Source organism: Petaurus breviceps, unplaced genomic scaffold (genome assembly GCF_028583685.1).
Source record: "Petaurus breviceps papuanus isolate PSGF00001 unplaced genomic scaffold, PetGlider_PUasm1.0 582, whole genome shotgun sequence".
Taxonomy (NCBI): domain Eukaryota; kingdom Metazoa; phylum Chordata; class Mammalia; order Diprotodontia; family Petauridae; genus Petaurus; species Petaurus breviceps.
In genome coordinates, this window is record NW_027186390.1 from 597,594 (window position 1) to 610,991 (window position 13,398).

The 13,398-nt window shown below is 38.5% G+C and overlaps 1 protein-coding gene across 6 annotated transcripts in view; it reads left to right on the forward strand.

Annotated features, from left to right (window-relative positions):
• Positions 1-6,123: 6,123 nt before the first annotated feature.
• MAK (male germ cell associated kinase) overlaps positions 6,124-13,398 on the forward strand; it is an 84,949-nt gene continuing 77,674 nt past the window's right edge. For 5 of the 6 annotated variants that reach the window (XM_069103496.1, XM_069103490.1, XM_069103493.1 and 2 more), the window contains exon 1: positions 6,124-6,306. The gene's annotated coding sequence lies outside the window, so the exon portion shown is untranslated. Of the gene's footprint in view, positions 6,307-6,327; positions 6,495-13,398 lie in introns of those variants that run through there. The other variant, XM_069103492.1, reaches the window with a different exon arrangement.

The window sequence follows — 13,398 nt, forward strand, 5'->3', positions numbered from 1 at the left end:
AGTCCCTGTTCTAAATACTACTCCACCCCTAGGCTATACCTTCATTTAGTCCACCACAAAGCCCCTCTTCTCAAATGGAGATTAGTTTCCAAACATAAGTAAAGTACATTCATTTGCTCAACCATAGAACACAAAAAGATCAAAAGTTCCCCACCCCTGGATCACAATTGAATCTACCCCAGAGTTACAACAAGTTTAAGCACAGCACTTAATACCCAAATGGAGGTCTTTTCTTCATCTTGACAGGAGGCAAGTTCTCAGCAATCTTAATTCCTGGGGAGACAAGGCTTAGCAAGGCCACAAGATACATTGCCAGTCTCTTCATTAATTCATCCTCTGCTTGTAGAACAGTCCTAGAACCCCTGAAAACATTAGCAAAGCCCCCTTCCAGGATTTCTGTAAACATACAACAAGAAAATCCTTCTTCAGGGCTTCTGAACCAACAGAAAGGTTCCTGGACCCCTGCAACAACAGCACTGTCCTTCACCAGTGGACAGTATTCACTCTGTCTGCAGGACAGTCTCCAGACCCCTGCAACAACAGCACTGTCCTTCACCAGTGGACAGTATTCACTCTCTGTCTGCAGGACAGTCTCAGGGCTTCTTAGCCAACAGCCAGGTTCCAGGACTTCTTCAACAGGACTGTCTTTCACCAGTGGACAAATCTGGCAAAACAACATCAAAACAGACAGACAAAGTACCAGCAAAACAGCCATGTCTCCTCAGTCCTTGGTAGCTCAGGGGGCAGGTCTCAAAAGTCTAGGGCAATTCAAAGTGGCCCCCAGCAATTCTATCAGTCTCTCTCTGCCTCCACGAGGTGCTGCTTCCAAAAAGTTCTTCTGACTCTCTCTTGTGTCTCTCCAAATCTACGTCACCAGCTCCTCCCAGCTCAGGACTTTCTTTTCACATCAACAAGTCCATCCCACAGGTGGGATTAACAAGCTCTGGGTTTTAACACAATCAGTTTGAAAAACCAAGCCAATACAGGGGAATCTTTAAATGCCATTACTATCACAGAGAGATTGAGTGTCTTCTTTTCTCTGACATGAGTTTGAGCCCCCATTGGCTGTGTTCTACTCGTTTTTAGAGGACCAGTGACTAGCAATCCCAGTTTTATTTAACCACTTGACATTAAATTAGTTTTTACAAAATTTACTTCAAAGATGTTGCAAGAGCACAAACATAAACATTTCACTCAATAACTCAGGTACACAATTCCCCCTCCCTCTACTGGGGGAATTAGTCTGGGGTGAAGGAGTAGGGGGTCGAGGATTAGGCTCATAACCTAAGCCACTTCTGTCCAGTATCTTTCCCCATTATAGAAGTCAGTGGTTTCATAAGAGGAGTTAGGTTAAATGGGTAACATCCTTACCAACTCTATGGCAAAGGGACAAGGATGGTGTTTATCATATACAAATAACACTGACCATTCAACTGGCTTTTGCCATAAACAGGATGGTTCCTGCCCCTCCCTTCAAACAGACACTATCAGAAACTTTCTAAAGAGAAGCAGAAGAGAGAAATTCTTGACTTCATAAAGTCCATATGGTGTCAAGATGAGGATAAACCTAAGGAAAACTCCTCTTGATCCAGCTTCCTCTCTCCTTTTGTCCCACCATTCTTTATTTTTTTTTTAAAGCAATCGGGGTTAAGTAACTTGCTCAAGGTTACACGGCCAGTTATTTCTGGGTGTAGTGCTGAGTGTCTGAGCCTGGGATTCGATCTCCAGGTCATCCTGACACTGGAGCGATACTCTTACTCGCTGAGCCACCTGGCCGCCCCTAGTCCCACCATTATTTGTCAATCCACCCCAGTTTCACAAATGAGAGAATGGTGGAATCCTGAGAAACTTTCTACAGCCATGGTCATTTTGGGATAGTGACTGGTTCCAATGTAGGGTTACATAATTATATCAAAGCCGTTTCATGATTTACCACTGCCCTTCTCCCCTTCCCCTCTCCCCCTCCCCCCAAGCCTCTCCTTGTGGAAAAGACAAAACAGATAAGCAAACTACATAGCAACTGGGGCTGGCAGTGTTTTCAACATTTCCTACCTTTAATATTCCACTTCTGCAATGAAAGGAGATTTATTTCTAATCTCTTCTCAGGGGTAAGATTAGTGATTATAATTACAGCCTTTGCCTCCTTGTATTGTTCTTTCATTTACATTACTGTAAAGCTTATGCATAGTGTTTTTCTAATTCTGTTTACTCTACATCAGTTTCTTCAAGTCCTCAGGAGTTTCTCTATGTTTGCAGTTTCTTATGGCGCAATAATAATCCACCCTAATCATTTAGCATAATTTGTTCAATCATTCCCCAAGTAATTTCCCTAGTTTTACTCTTTTTCTTAAAACAAAACTGTCCTATCTGCTTAGCTACCTTTTTATTGGTAATTATCACACTCCTGCTACTTACAAGAAAGGCAAAAACTTACTTAAGCAATAAACTCCCTGAAAATTTAAATTGACAAATAGAAGCTAACTGTGTAAAACAACAAGAAATATTAAAACAAAGACAAAAGACTAAAAAATATAGAAGAAAATGTAAGCTATCTCATAGCAAAAACAACTAACCTGGAAAACAGATTGAGAAGAAAAAAGATAAGAGCAATTGTACTACCTGAATGCCATGACCAAAAAAAAAAAAGAACCTGGACATAATATTTCAAGAAGTCTTAAAAGAAAACTACTCAGATCTCTTAGAACCAGAGAGCAATGAGAAAATGGAAAGACTCCATTAGTCACTTTCTGAAAGAAACATTAAAATGAAAACTCTCAGGAATGTTATAGCCAAAATCCAGAGCTGCCAGGTTGAAGAAAAAAATGCTTTGAGCGACCAGAAAGAAAGAATTTAAATACTGAAGATCCAGTCAGAATCACATATGATTCAGCCACTACTACTGGAAAAAAGTAGACAGCTTAGAATACAATGTTCTAGGAGGTATTCCATTTATCCTTCATAAAGGGATATTTTTTCACCTTAAAATTAGAAACAATAAGCATTTTTAAACTATTTAATTTAATTGTTGAAAATCTCAAATGATTACCTATAATTATTACCAAGTTATTTCAAGGTCACTGCCATTTGGATGGAAGCCAGCTGATATTATACTTGCCAAAATGAATAATATTGAAAAAATACAAGATATGGTTGTCCCAAAAGTCTTACTGCAATTTTAAACTAATGAAGATTTAATAGCTTGAAACTATTAGTTTTATTAAATATGGTTACTTTAATTAATAATATTTTAATTATCATTAAATATAAATATAGAATTAATAAATTAATAATTAATCATTTAAATCTAAGGTATTTTTAGCTTCCATACAAAGATTATTTAATTTTGAGTTCATGTACTTCAATTTCAAATGTAGAAAATAGCATAACAACTCAATGGTATTAAGCCTATGCAAGTTTTACTATCTAAAATATGATTTTATTGTGCATGCTTTATTAAATATCACTGTATTACATTTGCTGAATTTACTAGGTTAATCTTACTTAGTTGTTTTGAGCTTTGTTTTCACTGAAGAAAAGGAATGTATTTATTTAGAAATTGTATATCGCATAATTGTGTCTACCCTTTTACTCCACCCTCATCCTCAAAGAATTACATACCCATGCCAGTCTGGGTAAGGAGAGGAATATTTTGAAAAAATCTGTCTTAATATTATTGGATTAATATCATCTGAACTATCAAGTAGTCTAAGACAACCTTAAGTTTTCATGGATCTCTTAGACCCTGCGACAGACTTGAATTTTTAGGGGGAAAAATGGACGAAGCTGTAGAGATGATATAACTAGAGGGGGCCATCCAAAGATGGAGGGAGTATGTATTTAAATATTTAACCCAAAGGTTTGCCAGTTATGTTACAAAGATGTATTGATGGGATGTTCTGGCAAACATTTTCTGATCCTCTCATTTAAACAACTTGATCCTGTTTGTATCATAAGAGCAAAGACTTGATTTTTTAAAACTCCAATATCAATAAAAAGTCCTGAAATTATGTAAATGAGAGAAAGAATAACAAGTACATCACTATAAAAGTCCCTATCATGCATGTAATAATTACTCCAAGGTCATCCTTCAGATCTACAAAAGCTACATGTCCCTCAAAAAGGTTCTATGGGTACCCTTGAGTGCTTGTGTGAGCCCCCACTGTTAACTGCTAATAATGAAAGTCCTAGTTCCATTAACTTTTCCAAAGGGTTATTTACTTAAAAGACAAAGCAAGAACAGAAATTCACCCATTTTCCCTTAACTCCTGGGAATATCTACTACCTCAATCTCTGTGGACAATGTGCCAAGATTTCAGTGTCTTAACTTTTTGAAGCTCACAAGGTCATAGCCACCTCCAATTTTAAAGTAGAAAGAATAGACACAATAAGCAACATTTGCATAGCACCTTAACATTTATGAAGCTCTGTCCTCACAACCTGTGAGATTGGTAGTGCAAAATATTGTTGTAAATGAGGACACCAAAGTTTCACTCTGAGACTTCGAGTTAAACTATATGTTGCTTGCATATAAAGACTGTTCTATTCATTGTACAATGCCTGCTGCATAAAAGGCACTTAATAAATATTTGCTGATTGGTTATTTCTTTGCCCAAACATCTACTAAGTATTTATAGGGTTCAAACAGGGTTACCCAACTCCTAAATCCACCTGTTGCTGCTGTACTGCACTAATTTTGAAGAAGTGGTTCCTGGATTGCAATCCCAGTTGGTACCCCAGATATTCCACCAAAATTAAGGTTTTGTACTCAACTAATCAATGCAGGATTTGAAGGTGATCTTAGTGCCCTTTTACTTAGGAGTCTAGTTTCTAGAGCCTTATTAAAGTTTAATTTTTTACTAAGCTATTAGAAAGTACTCACAAATTTAATTTGTTGATTATTGAACATAAAGTGCTATGCAAATAGATTATTAACACAGAAGATAATTTTTTTTCACGTTGTAGCCACCCTAACTCTTCAAGGTTTTTATCCCCAACTTTCAAGATAATTACTTGAGGTACAATCTTCTTATATGATCATTCAGTTACAAATTGGCATCTCTCACAAAAGGCTACAACACTGGTGCATGAGGGGCTGGTAACCTCAGAAGTCATAAAGGAAAAACCAAGTTGTTGGAAAGGACCATTTAGGTGCTGATAAAATGACACTTGGTAACTAACTTCTAGAATTGTTGTGAAACAGTGCTACCTTGTGATGATTTAAGATATAGCACTGATTTCAGAAAGGAAGATGCTGTTCAAGATGTTTGGTCCTAAATGAAAAAGAATAATATGTAATGAAAATGAAAGTCCTGCTTTTTCCACCAAATTCAGCAACAAAAACTCCTCTCCCTTGGGTAAGGAGCATACATTATGATTTCAGTTTTGTGGTCTTTAGTCTCAAAACTACTGTATAGGACATTTCTGTTTTCTTTGAGGCTTAGAGATTTAAATTGGACTACAAATTTGAAGAATACAGTATTTAAGATTTTATTTTCTTCTAAAAGGATGGTCTAAGACAAGACCTTGAAAAAAAAAAGGGACAAGAAAGTAGCACACAACTGCATTTTAGTTATAGCAAGATTAGGATTGGATTAGGATATTAAGGGGAAAAAATAGAGAGCAATAGCATAACAAAAATATGTGCCTTAACCCGGAGAGAAAGCCCCTCCTTTACATAGAAACTCTGATAGACTGGACAATAAGTGGCAAATCCACTAATTCACAGAGTTCCATCAAAAAAGATTCGTTGAGCAGCTAACATGTGAGAAGTACTGTATTAGATGCTTGTAGGGAAATAGGAATATGCTTAGCGCACCTTGTGTCAATCTGATTAAGTGTCCCATGAGTTTGTACAGAAACACAATGTTGATTTATATGAATGCTGGGCAGAATGGTTTCCTCTGGGTTGATAAATGTTTGCTGGTTTTGGATTAAACTCTCTGAAGAAGGATGAATGTAAGCCTCGGGATTCAAACACACCTGCAATCCCTTGGAGCAGCATCTTCCCTTCTGAAATCAGTGATCTAGATCTCCTCCCTCCACTCCCTTCAGAACCGAGGAAGCCAAGGCACAACTAGAAACTACTTGGGAGACCAGAAGAAGCCACGCCTCCAACTTGTACCACCCTCGGACCCGAACCAAGATGGCGGAGGGCGTTTCCGCCTCAAAAGCCAGAGCCCCTCCCCTTCCACCTGAGCCCCTCCCCCTCTGGGCTCGGACTGAGAATGAGGGTGTGAGCGCGCGCCCCGTGGTTTCCTAGGAGACGAAATACACACGACGCAGGGGCTTCACAAGGGAGCGAGCGAGGTAAGCGGGCGGCGCCGGCAAGTAATCCAGAGAGGGCCGCCCGGGCCCCGCCGCCCTCCCGCCCTTCCTAGTCCAGTCCAGCTGGCCCTAACCGGCCCGGCCCGGCCCGGCCCGGCCCGGGATGCCCCCCCGGCCCCCTGCCCGACCACGGCCAACCGCCGCAGCCGTGAGCCGGGGCCCAGACACCGGTGAGGGGGAGGTTGGTCTGGATAGGGTTTGGGGGAGTGGGGTGGCGGGTATGTGTATGGGGAGGCGATGACGTTCGGGGTCGCGGAGGGGGGAGGTGTCAGGGTCGGGGCTCTGGGAGGAGGCAGTGACTGAGGGAGGGGCGGGTGAAAGGCTTCCCTCCTTTGGGGAGCTGAAAGCAGGCATCTTCGGGATTAGGGATGAGCAGTCAGGGGTCGAGGAGCCCCCGCTCTCTGGCTCCCTGAGCTCCTCTGACCCGGGCCTTGGGAGAATGCGCTCTCCTCTCCCTGCTTGCGCTTCTGGTGAAAATATTTGACTAAGTAGGGGAGCATTGGGGTTCCCCAAGTTTAATGAGTATTCAGTGCTAAGGAAAGAAAGGAAGAAAGAGAGAGAGAGAGAGAGAGAGAGAGACAGACAGAGAGAGAGAGAGAAGTTGACTCTGGACAGAATACATGATACTATCGATGCATGAATGCAACCTAGTTGACAGCGTGATCCTTAAATTGTAAGACTTTTGAATGAGCAGGAAGACTGCTTTTCTGCCTTCTTGCTTGACTCCTTAGACCCGCACTTCCCTGCTCTCTCCTCTACCCCCACCCCTGCCTCCTGAGTATTGAGGCAGCATGTTCTGCTAACTCCTGCAGGAGTTAATAAGCGTTAAGGTCTCCCTTCAGTAATACGATTTTCTCTCGGCTTGATGATAATCTCCAGCTCATTGTAGTGCTTCAAGGTGGCAAAGTCTTGATTGACAGAGGATACAGTATTTCCTATTAATGAAACTAGTTCACAGATCTGGGAGTTTAGGAGTGGGATTACAAATCCTAAATTCCAGGAAAGTGCTCAGAAATACGTTTTAGAAGTTATATCAAATTCTTAATTGCTAAAATTTTTCTTTATTTAAAAGAGACAGACTATTAAAAAGATATTAGATAAAAATACCCTCCAAGTTTTATATTAAAATTACTATTCTTTTTGATGGTGCCAGATTCCTTGTAAAGAAAGACAAAAGTTCAAAGTTGCCTTTGGACATAAGGGGCCATACCTGCCACATGCAAAAAAGGTGTCCTAGGTTTATCTTCCATACAAACAAGTAACTTTCTCTGTATTTCCCCCTTCCTCCCCAAGGCTAGCATTCTCTCCCCTTTATTAAAGTTTTCCTCAGAAAAGTTTTCATCAAAAATTTGTACCATAGTAGAAATTTGATGTTTTCTACCTCAGTGAAGTTGCAGTAGTGACTAAATCTCCTTAGCTCTGTTTTCTTATAAAACGAGAGGATTGGACTTGATGCCTAGTCTTACATCTCTAGATTGGGAATTCTGCCTAGTCAAATTAAACTGTTAGAAGTTTCTAGAGGATATTCCTGTTTTAAACTATGTCTCTAGTTGTGGAATGAAAAGATCTGTCTCGTTAACTGTACTTAAAATCTGGAGTGACAATCATACCTAATATGAACACATTCACACAAGCACATTATAATGTGTGTGTGTGTGTGTGTGTGTATGGGAGGGGGCAGAATGTGTGTCTATTGTGTATGTGTATCGGTTGTATATAGGCATGTATGTGTTGTTTCCTATATTTTTATGTTTATGTGCATGTACATAAAGTTTCTTTTTGGTTTCATCCTTGCAGAGAACTCTTGTGCAGAAGACTCTTGTCCCTCCAACATAGAGAAGGGTTTGAAATTACTTCCAAATTTGAAATTCTATAATTCTGTTAACTGTGATTCTAATCTGCTATTCTTTCTACTATAACACATTGACTCTGAAATTCACTTTCTTCATCTGTAAAATGGGGATAATATTACCTGCACTGCCTACTTCAAAATATTCTTATAACGAAAATGTTTTTTTTAATCTTAGAGCCCTGTAGAAATGTGCATTGTTGTTAATAATTATTATGGCAACAGTTGTGGTTTTGCAAATGCAATTCTAATTTAATGTTCAATTATGACCCCTCCCCCAGCAAAACCCTGCTTGATATTGGTGTGATTCCTTATAAATACCCCTTTTCTTCCTTTCTTATCTCATCTTTCCCCATCTGTCTTCCAATTCAAAATGGAACCTTTTAATGTTCAGTTTGTCACTTCAGTTTCCTTGGTAATGAAAAGGACACTTTGCATGATCTATGGTTTAAACATTTTCTAACTTCCCTAACCCAGAATCATCCTTGGATAGAAATTGTGTAACTAGTCTTATCTAAAGAGGACAAAAAGCCAATATAGTTTATTAGTAAGAAAACAGTTGTGTTTTAAGAGAAAAACAGCAAATCAGAGATTACAGCACATGAGGCATCAAGAAGATAAGTGATTTGCCCAGGGTTGCATGACTAGTTATGTATCAGAAACAGGACTTGAGTCAAATCTTTCTTATTTCAAGACTGGCCTTCAGTCTGCTGTGTGTGTGTGTAAGAGAGAGAGAATATATGCAATATGTTGCATTGCATATGTATCTGTGTACCTGTATATTTATGTATAAGCTTGTATACCTGATCATGTGTACATATAACCATCTATTTGTGTATTATATATATATATGATCATAAACAAGTGAGACATAAAACAGGGAAGACATATAGTTTATGATATATATTTGGATGGAGAACCTATAGACTTTGTCCATCAGTTTATATGTCTGCAGACAGATTGTGCAAATGGATAGGTTGGGCCCAGTGTTTGAACAAGAGGAAAAGGACCTTTGGGAAACTGCAGAGGTCCTTTAATGACCCTACACTTTCCATGAAAACAAAGGCCCATCTTTTTTATACCAGCATTCTATTTGTGTTGCTGTATAAGCAGTGAAACATGGGTTACAATTCAGAATTTACAATTCTGAAAAATTAAAAGTGAATATTATACAGAGGACAATAAAAGAAAATATGATATGAGTAGACTGCAAAATATAAGCAATGAATAACTTCAAAGAACAGGACTTAAAGGTAGTAGCAATAAATGGTATAATAAGAAGAGAAAATAGATTAGGCATTTATAACCAGGTCAAGGGATGACTGATGAATAGCCAGAGTGCTCTGTAGGTATATTGAGGATGTTAAGAGAAATCAAAGGCCATCAGCACATTGGGTGGAGTCCTTATGTTGAATTTACAGATTGGCATGGGAAAAAATTGACAGAATAGGCAAGTATGTATGGGTTGTGATCTGTGTTGAAGGGAACTTCTAAATCAACAGAATCACAGATATATTTTCATCTTATATGTATATATGTAGATGGATATATATCTTGCATATTCAAGTGAGTATATGTACTTATGAGTATGTATATTGGTATATGTACAAGTGTGTATTTGTTTATGTGTGTATATATTTTTGGAGACAAGTTGCAGCATAGTGGATAGAAGGACAGCGTCGGAGCCAGGAAGACCTGGGTGCAAGTACTGCCTATAACAATCCCTATTCTTCGATATTTATGAACTATGGACAAGTTGTCCTCTCAGTGTCTCAGGTAACCCTTTAAAGGCTGTAAGGTATTGGTGGAGGGAGTTTCCATGTTAGAAGTTCCCTATACTAATGAAATAATAATAGTTAGAATTTATATAGCACTTTAAGGTTTCCAGAGTGTTTCACAAATATCTCATTTAATCACAGAGACAGATGAGGGATATGGTGGGGAAATATGATGATGTAAAAAAAAAAGATACCAGTGAAAACTTGTTTTTAAAAAAGAAAGAAAATATTTCTACATATTAAGATGCAATTCAGGCACACTAAAAAAAGAGAGTTCACTTGGGAGTCAGGTAGACCTGGGTTCAAGTCCCATCCCTGACAAATAATTCTTAGTAACCCTGGACAATTCCCTAAGCCTGTAAGTAACAGCAAGTAGGTACTGATCTCCTTTGGTGAAGGAATTTCCTCCCTGGGAGTTCTCTACATGGATGAAATCACTGATGTGCACTACTATCCCCAGGTATATTCTATAAATATATGTGTGTATATATATATAATATATATAGTATATGTAAGTCTAGAAAGTAAAGGACCACTCTTTGAGGTGAATATAGAGGATGATTATGAACAAAGGAAAATAGGCAGAAGACTCAACTCCTATTTTGCTTTTGTTTTCTCTACCAACATCTTTGGAGTGGAAAAAACAGAAAACAAAATAATTAATATGTGTATATTGGTACTCAAGGGAACCTAGCTATTCCTGAAGAATTCAAGTCTCCTGACTTAGATGATCTCTGTCCTGAAGATACTGAAAGAACTGGCAGATGTGATTGCTAAGGCATTATATAATATTCAAAAATCAGGGAGAAAGAAAGCTTCCTTTGTGGAAATGGAAGGTCTGTGGGTATGGACCATTGCATATAACATCATTTTTTTTTTTGGTGTGTTGATTGGTTTTACTGAAATTTTTTTTCCTTTTTCCTCTCATAAAAAAAAATATAAGAGATGTCACAAGGAATGGCTCTCTCAGAGAGGGGAGGAGGAATGATACAGGTGAAATCTAAGAAATGAAAAAACAAAATATTTCAATAAAAACATTTTTTTTTAAAAAGACTAGAGTGAACAGGAGAGGCACCATAGAACTGGAAAAAGGTGAATATTGATACAATTTCCAAAAAATGGAAGAGCATGGAATTTTTGCTCTGGACTGAGCTTGACTTTTGTCCTGACAGAATTCTAAAGCATTATTAAAAAGCACAGATAAACTTTGTAACAAGTCAAATATTTGTTTTCTTTAGTGCCATTTTTACCTCCTCTAGATGCACATCTGGGATGGCTATATTAGAAACCACATGTGGTGGCTCTGTTGTCCTTAATGGTGAGAATATTTATAATAAACATTCTTGCATTTTGTTTCAGTCATGTTCTGTATCTTGTCCTTTTTCTATTTTTATGCTTAAATGCCCTGGTATAATTTTGTTTATTTGGACTTTGATCTCTTGTCAAGCTTTCTTTAAACTATTTCTACCACCCTCCATTGTTTCTTTCTTATGAAATAATATTAATCATAATTATCCACAAATCTTCGTTGTAATATTTTACAAGGAAGTTGATATTCTAAGTTAGTATTGGCTTTGACCACCATCTCTTTTTACTTGGCAAGTAAGTCAAGTATTTACTGACTTGGTGCTTTTTAGGCTTCTTTAGTCCTTTTTTTATATTGATTGAATTCTTCCATAAAATTATAATTGGTATTAATGTCATTTCTGCTGTTCATTGCTAATTTTCATCATCAATTTCTTGTTTCTATTCATTAGGACTAAGTTTTCTCCTTTGGATGCTGTTTCTTTCTTTTTTTTTTTTTTTAAAGCAATTGGAGTTAAGTAACTTGCTCAGGGTTACATGGCCAGTTATTTTTTGTGTGGGTGTAATGGAAATGCAAATTTAAAGATCTTCCCTGCCCTTAGGCCCTTTGATAGGCTTAAGAGACTCTGAGAATCTTCCTTGATTTGAAAATATACTCTGTCTCCTAATAGGCTGAATGTGGTCCCATGGAGCCTGTGACAGGAGGCTGGGTTTTCAGGAATACCCACACCTTGATGCTGTGTGATTGGGCAGTGGGTCAAGAGGGTGGTTACCTTCTCTGACCCAGGAGAAGGCTATATAATTCCTGATGTGAGGCTTTGCTTTGGAACTCACTTTGAGAAGTGTTCTGTGATTTGATCAGATGAGACTCTGGGAAGCCATTGTTGAGAGCCCCCCGGCTTTGAAAATCCCAGATGTTGATGGTAACTGTGATTTGGTATAGATGTAATGGTTGGACAGTTTGGAAACCTGTCTGCTGGATCTGTTTCTCTGTCTTGATAATTCTGTCTGTATACTCTGAAGTTTGGGGTGCTGACCCTTTTCCCCTGAACTAGGTAAACGATATATGTTTGACTGATTAAAGTAAGCTTGTTAACCCATTTTGAGTTGCTTTCCTTTATCAAAGCAGATCCAAGAACCTGTGTTGGCAGCCACCCTGGGGACGCTGGGGTGCTTGCTGATACAGTGGGTGCCAAGTATCTGAGGCCAGAACCGATCCCGGGTCTCCCAATGCTGGGGCTGGCACTCTTACTCACTGCGCCACCTGGCCGCCCCTGTTTGTTTTTAGCATTCAGTTTTTTACTCATTCTGATCTTTGTTCTAACAAATCAATGATCTGATTATATAAAGATAACTGATTCGGGGCTGACTCATCAATAATTACTTGTTTTCTCTTCTTTTAAAACATACTCAGTTTTATTTTTGTGATGTTGTTTAGTATTTGCCATACCCAATGCCTACTTAATTGATTCTTTAAAAAAAAAAAGTATTCATCATGTAAAAAGCCTGAGGCTCCTTTGTCTTTGGCCTTTTTTATTCTATCTTTCCCACATATTTCTCACCATACTTATCTTTTACCACTTTTTCATTGAAGTCACTGAGCATCAAAGCATATGTTAATATAATTTGAATGGTCTTATTAAGTTCTTCTTTTCTTTTTTTTTTGAAGCAATAGGGGTTAAGTAACTTGCTCAAGGTTACGGCCAGTTATTTCTGGGTGTGGTGCTGACTATCTGAGCCCAGATTTGATCCAGGTCATCCCAACACTGGAGCCAGTGCTCTTACTCGCTGTGCTACCTGGCCGCCCCTAAGCAATTGGGGTTAAGTAACTTGCTCAAGGTAACACGGCCAGGTGTTTCGGGGTGGGCGCTAAGTATCTGAGCCCGGGATTCGATCTCCAGGTCTTCTCAACACTGGAGCTAGTGCTCTTACTTGCTGTGCTACCTGGCCGCCCCCTTTTCTACTTTTCTGTACCTTTTCATCTTCTACAACAAATGTTGGTAAACAGACTGCAATTATTTTCACAGTAATCTTTTTGTAAATACTTAGGATGAGCTTTATATTATGAGATAACCAAGATAACTGACCCGTGAAATGTTTCTGCTTGCTTTAGGGTATGTAATAAAATCAACTTTTCCACAT